The sequence below is a fragment of the Thermobia domestica genome, chromosome 8, assembly GCF_964235325.1.
Source record: "Thermobia domestica chromosome 8, izTheDome1.hap1.1, whole genome shotgun sequence".
Classification (NCBI taxonomy): domain Eukaryota; kingdom Metazoa; phylum Arthropoda; class Insecta; order Zygentoma; family Lepismatidae; genus Thermobia; species Thermobia domestica.
In genome coordinates this window covers 118,097,493-118,103,492 of record NC_137461.1, presented here as the reverse complement: position 1 = coordinate 118,103,492, position 6,000 = coordinate 118,097,493, and positions in this window count along the sequence as shown.

The following is a 6,000-nucleotide window of genomic DNA, read 5'->3' as shown; positions in this document are numbered from 1 at the left end:
ACTTGAAATTGGAATACAAACGTGAAATTCGGTATGCTTCAACGTTTTCGTTAGTATTACCTAAGTAAGTCAGCAAAAATGAAAATTTCCGAATTTAGAGTGGTTTTATGGGGAACAAAAAAAAAAATTCCATGTTATTTATATTGGACGTCTTCTACACCCCAAAATGTTTAGGCACACAGAGAAAAATCCGTTCTCCGGACAGCGGTATATTGTACAAACATACGGTATCCTCTTGCTTACTATAGAAATCAGTACGGAGCATACGTTATCCGTATACAATATAGGCACTGCCCTTAGATGTTATATCATGCCGTTGCAGGATGTATGGCATCTATCAGTTTTCCGTATATCACATGCTTATACTTATGTTACCTTCGCCAGCTATATGTTATATACGTCCATTTGTATGAGAGATCCTGACCGCCTGTATTGTTTGATATGGAAAGTACGTATAAATGGAACACTTATACGGAAAGTATTATAAAACATGCGTTTTCAGTTATACGTCTTCTGTACGTTAAGTCCAAAAACTACAGGAATTACGCATGTAACCTATCTTTTTAAGTACGCCACCTACAATTTTTTTTCTCAGTGCACTTGCAGCAGGGTTAGAATAATGAAATTTGGCACGATTGTAGCCTCCCGGGACTAATTAACAGGAAAATTGCTAAAATTAAATATTTTTAATTTTTAAGGAGTCTAAAGGGAGATGAAGAAATCACCACCTTATTTAAATAGGCGTTTTCCTGGAATACAAAATCTTATCTTTAAGATAGTTGAAATAGGAAAAGAAACTTGAAATTCGGGAATTGTAAGCTTAAGAGGTGTAAGGAAGTAGGTCAAGCAAAGGCGAGGGAGTGGGGGCGAACCCCCGAAGGGCAAATTCAGGAAATATGAAGAACAAAGGCACGAAATTCACTGTTGATGAAAAGGCTGATACGTAAGAGATTCTCACACTGTTTACAGATAGAGATACGAAGTATCAAGAACATTTTTACATATCGACTGTGGTAACTATAATATAACTCTGGTATCAATATATTTACAAAATCGGTTACATTTTGTTGCTAGTCTCACATAAATTCGGACAATTGGATTTCTCATTTCTTCGAAAACTTCATTAATTTTAAACACTCTCACCTCTACATTGTCTTACTTATCAAATTAATTTCAATATCTATTTAATACCAATGACTGCAATAAAGGAAAAATATTCACCGAGAAAAAGACAAAATATTGGCGTTCCTTGTCTGGGTTTCCAACCACGAAATTTATGACAGTATGTACGTGTCTCAGCCCACGTTTTTAGAAGTTAACTGATTCACAGAACGTGCCTCATTAAGTTGCTTAACTACTTATTACTAGCTTTTACTTATTTTACTCGCACACTGAGAAAAACTGTATGTGGCGTACGTAAAAACGTTGGTTACATGTATAAATTCTGTAGTTCTTGGACTTAACGTACACTAAACGTACAACTGAAAAAGTATATTTGAACGTACTTTCCGTATAAGTGTTCCGAATAAACGTACTTTCCACACGAACGAAAAGACTGTATGTAGGCGGTCAGGATCTCACATACAGATTGTCGTATGTAACTTATAGCTGACGTACGTAATGTACGGAAGACTGTTAGATGTCCTGCGACGTAGACATCCTGCAACGACATTGTGTAACATCTAAGTGGGAAAGAGGGCAATACGTATGTAGCATATGGATAACGTATGTTAAGTATTGATTTCTGTAGTAAACATAAGGATCCCGTATATTTGTACACTATACCGCTATCCGGATAACGGATTTTTCTCAGTGACCGTAGCTCATTTTTCTATTAACCTAGAACGACAGGGACACGAACAGAGAAACATTGAGGAGAGTTAAGATTCCAAAGGCTCCTCCACTGGAAATCGAACCCAGGACCCCATACACCAAAGGCGCACATGGTAGCCAATAGACCAGCGAGGAGGGCACCAACTCGACCACTCAGATGATTGACAACATTATCACTATGCACATGATGTGTTCAGTAACGGAATCGTCCCCGATTTCTGATTGTAAGGACAGGTTTTTTCCTAATGAAAAAAAAATTCCATAGCAAATTCCTCAAATTTCATTTTCAAGCCGTTATAGGGTACCTTTATGGAGAGTTTCGCATCTTTATCTCATTAAGAAGTACTTAATGGCTATGGACAGTTTTTTGCGCATAAAAATTCCCATAGTACATTCCTTAAATTTGGAACCTTTACTTACACAGGTCATTACATAAGGTAGGTACCATTATGCATTTTTTTCAATTCTCTATCTTATTTGGAAGCACCTAATCAATAATGACGGAGTAAATGAACCGATTCCTGTTTGAGTAAGGACAGTTTTTTGCCCATAGAAAATTCCATAGCACATTCCTTAAATTTCGGATATTTTTCATATTCAAGCCATTATAAGCTACCTTCGTGTAGACATTGACATCTTCATCTCATTGGGAAGTACCTAATGGCTACGGACAATTTTTCGTCTATAAAAAATTTCCCATACCACATTCGTCACATTTCTGACTTTTTCTGTACTCGAGTCATTATAGGGTGCTTCTATGCAAAGTTTCACGCTTGTCTCATTGGGAAGTACCTAATCAATTTTATGATTGAGAGGATGAAACGATTTCTACTTGGCTAAGAACAGTTTTTCGCCAATAAAAAATTTCTCATAACACATACCACACATTTCGGAATTTATCTATGCTCAAGTCATTATAGGGTGTCTCTATGCAAAGTTTCACGTTTCTATCTCATTAGGAAGTATCTAATCAATTTGATGAGGGAGAGAATGAACCGATTTGTGTTTGACTAAGGACAGTTTTTTGCCCATAAAAGATTTCCCATAGCACATTCCTCAGATTTCGGAATTTTTCCATACTCAGGTCGTTATATGGTATCTTTCTGCAAAGTTTCACGTTTCTATCTCATTTGGAAGTACCTAATCAATTTGATGAGTGAGTGAGTCAAACGATTTTTTTCCTGGCTAAGGACAGTTTTTTACCCATAAAAGATTTCCCGTAGCACTTCCCTCAGATTTTGGACTTTTTCCATACTCAGATCGTTATAGGGTATCTTTCTGCAAGGTTTCACGTTTCTATCTCATTGGGAAGTACCTAATCAATTTGATGAGTGAGTGAGTGAAACGATTTTTTTCCTGGCTAAGGACAGTTTTTTGCCCATAAAAAAATTTGCATAGCACATTCCTAGAATTTGGGCATTTTTCCATACTCAAGTTATTGTAGGGTACCTTTATGTAAAGTTTCACGTTTCTATCTCATTGGGAAGTACCTAATCAATTTCATGAGTGAGTGAGTGAAACGATTTTTTCCTGGCTAAGGTAAGTTTTTTGCCCATAAAAGAATTCCCGTAGCACTTTCCTCAGATTTCGGACTTTTTCCATACTCAGGTTGTTATAGGGTACCTTTATGCAAAGTTTCACGTTTCTATCTCATTGGGAAGTACCTAATCAATTTGATGAGTGAGTGAGTGAAACGATTATTTTTCCTGACTAAGGACAGTTTTTTGCCCATGAAAAATTTCCCATAGCACATTCCTCAGATTTCGGACTTTTTGCATACTCAGATTGTTATAGGGCACCTTTATGCAAAGTTTCACGTTTCTATCTCATTGGGAAGTACCTAACCAATTAGTTGAGTGAGTGAGTGAATCGATTTCTTGCTTGGCTAAGGACAGTTTTTTGCCTATAAACACTTTCCCATAGGACATTCCTCAAATTTCGGACTTTTTCCATACTTAAGTCATTATAAGGTATCTTCCTGCAGAGTTTCACGTCTCTGTCTGATTGGGAAGTACCTAATCAATTTGATGAGTGAGTGAGTGAAACGATTTTTTTCCTGGCTAAGGACAGTTTTCTTCCCATAAAAAATTTCCATAGGACATTTCTCAGATTTCGTACTTTTTCCGTACTGAGGTCGTTATAGGGTACCTTTATGCAAAGTTTCAAGTTTCTATATCATTGGAACTACCAAATCAATTTGATGAGTGAGTGAGTGAAACGATTTTTTTTCCTGGCTAAGGACAGTTTTTTGCCCATAAAAGATTTCCCGTAGCACATTCCTCAGATTTCGGAATTTTTCCATACTCAGGTCATTATATGGTATCTTTTTGCAAAGTTTCACGTTTCTATCTCATTGGGAAGTACCTAATCAATTTGATGAGTGAGTGAGTCAAACGATTTTTTTCCTGGCTAAGGACAGTTTTTTACCCATAAAAGATTTCCCGTAGCACTTCCCTCAGATTTCGGACTTTTTCCATACTCAGATCGTTATAGGGTATCTTTCTGCAAGGTTTCACGTTTCTATCTCATTGGGAAGTACCTAATCAATTTGATGAGTGAGTGAGTGAAACGATTTTTTTCCTGGCTAAGGACAGTTTTTTGCCCATAAAAAAATTCCATAGCACATTCCTAGGATTTGGGAAATTTTTCCATACTCAAGTTATTGTAGGGTACCTTTATGCAAAGTTTCACGTTTCTATCTCATTGGGAAGTACCTAATCAATTTGATGAGTGAGTGAGTGAAACGATTATTTTTCCTGGCTAAGGACAGTTTTTTGCCCATGAAAAATTTCTCATAGCACATTCCTCAGATTTCGGACTTTTTCCATACTCAAGTTGTTATGGGGTACCTTTATGCAAAGTTTCACGTTTCTATCTCATTGGGAAGTACCTAATCAATTTGATGAGTGAGTCAGTGAGTCAGTGAGCCTGAAAACTGCATATTTTGGGGGTCCAGTACTCGAATATGGTTGAAGGTAGGAATGTGATATTTGGCATATGAGCACATCTGTGGGATATCTCCTTACATTCTAAATTTCATGTTTCTACCCTTAATAGAATCGTTTTTACAAAGCCTCGAAATCGGCGATTTTACCCAAAAGTCTTGTTCGTGTCTAATATGCTTACGGCAGTGCAGGCCAGTATTTATTTTCTTCGCGGAACTTGGCGATATGTTGATATGTTATTTACTTCAAATAATGAATGAATAAAGACCCCTTACTTAGACCAACCACAATTTTTGTAGCCTCTGCAATCCTAATGCAATACTTTCCCGAAGAAAGGGCACAACCCTTTAAACGGGTAGACGACTAAAAAACTCTTGGTGTTGTTTAAACCTCTTTGTCCATCCAATTTATCCTTTATTGCCCTTATGCATAACTCCACTCCCAAGAGAAGGTATTCCTTTCTACGGGTTCTTGCATTGTAAAGAAAAAAAAACTTAGTGTTGAATTTACACACAAACAACTCGCTGAAGTGGTTGTCATTTTGTGTCGTTTGAACACTTCATATTTTGCTGTGTAATATTCTTTCTTAAGAGTCGCCTTATGCATTCTCTTGCATTGCTTACTTAATATATGACCAAACACGCCTTTAAGAGATGTTAGAGATTAACTATTAGAAAAGTAAATATAATCTTGATGCGAAATAATTTGATATTATACCGAATTGAGTTTATTTTATGTTCGTTTCAGTTACAACGCCAAACGGTTTTCTTGCAACTGAGTCAATCAATTTTCCACTTGCCCACAGTTATTTTTTTTTAAATCACATTTATCTTTACAAAAGTAGGTGTGAATAACACTGAAGATAAAGAACTGTATCCTCGTCATTTTTCCGAGAAGAACAAGAAGAATAACATCTAAAATTTATGATGAAACGTGAAGAAATAGATCTTACAGCCTCCGTTAGAATTACCAAACAGATTATTACGAATGCAGGGCGAAATTCAAAAGGACAAACCCAAAGGAAAATTCAGACAAAACGGACTAAATTCAAGCGACATAATCTTAGGCACAGATTAATAAAAGAATGATTATTTTTTTCTTCAACTGTTATGCATCTAAAATGTTATTTGAAATTTTTCACTTTACGGAAATAACATTTTTTTAAAAAAAAAAAGAATGCTGAAACCGAATAAATGACGTAAGACTTTTATATAGTAAGTAT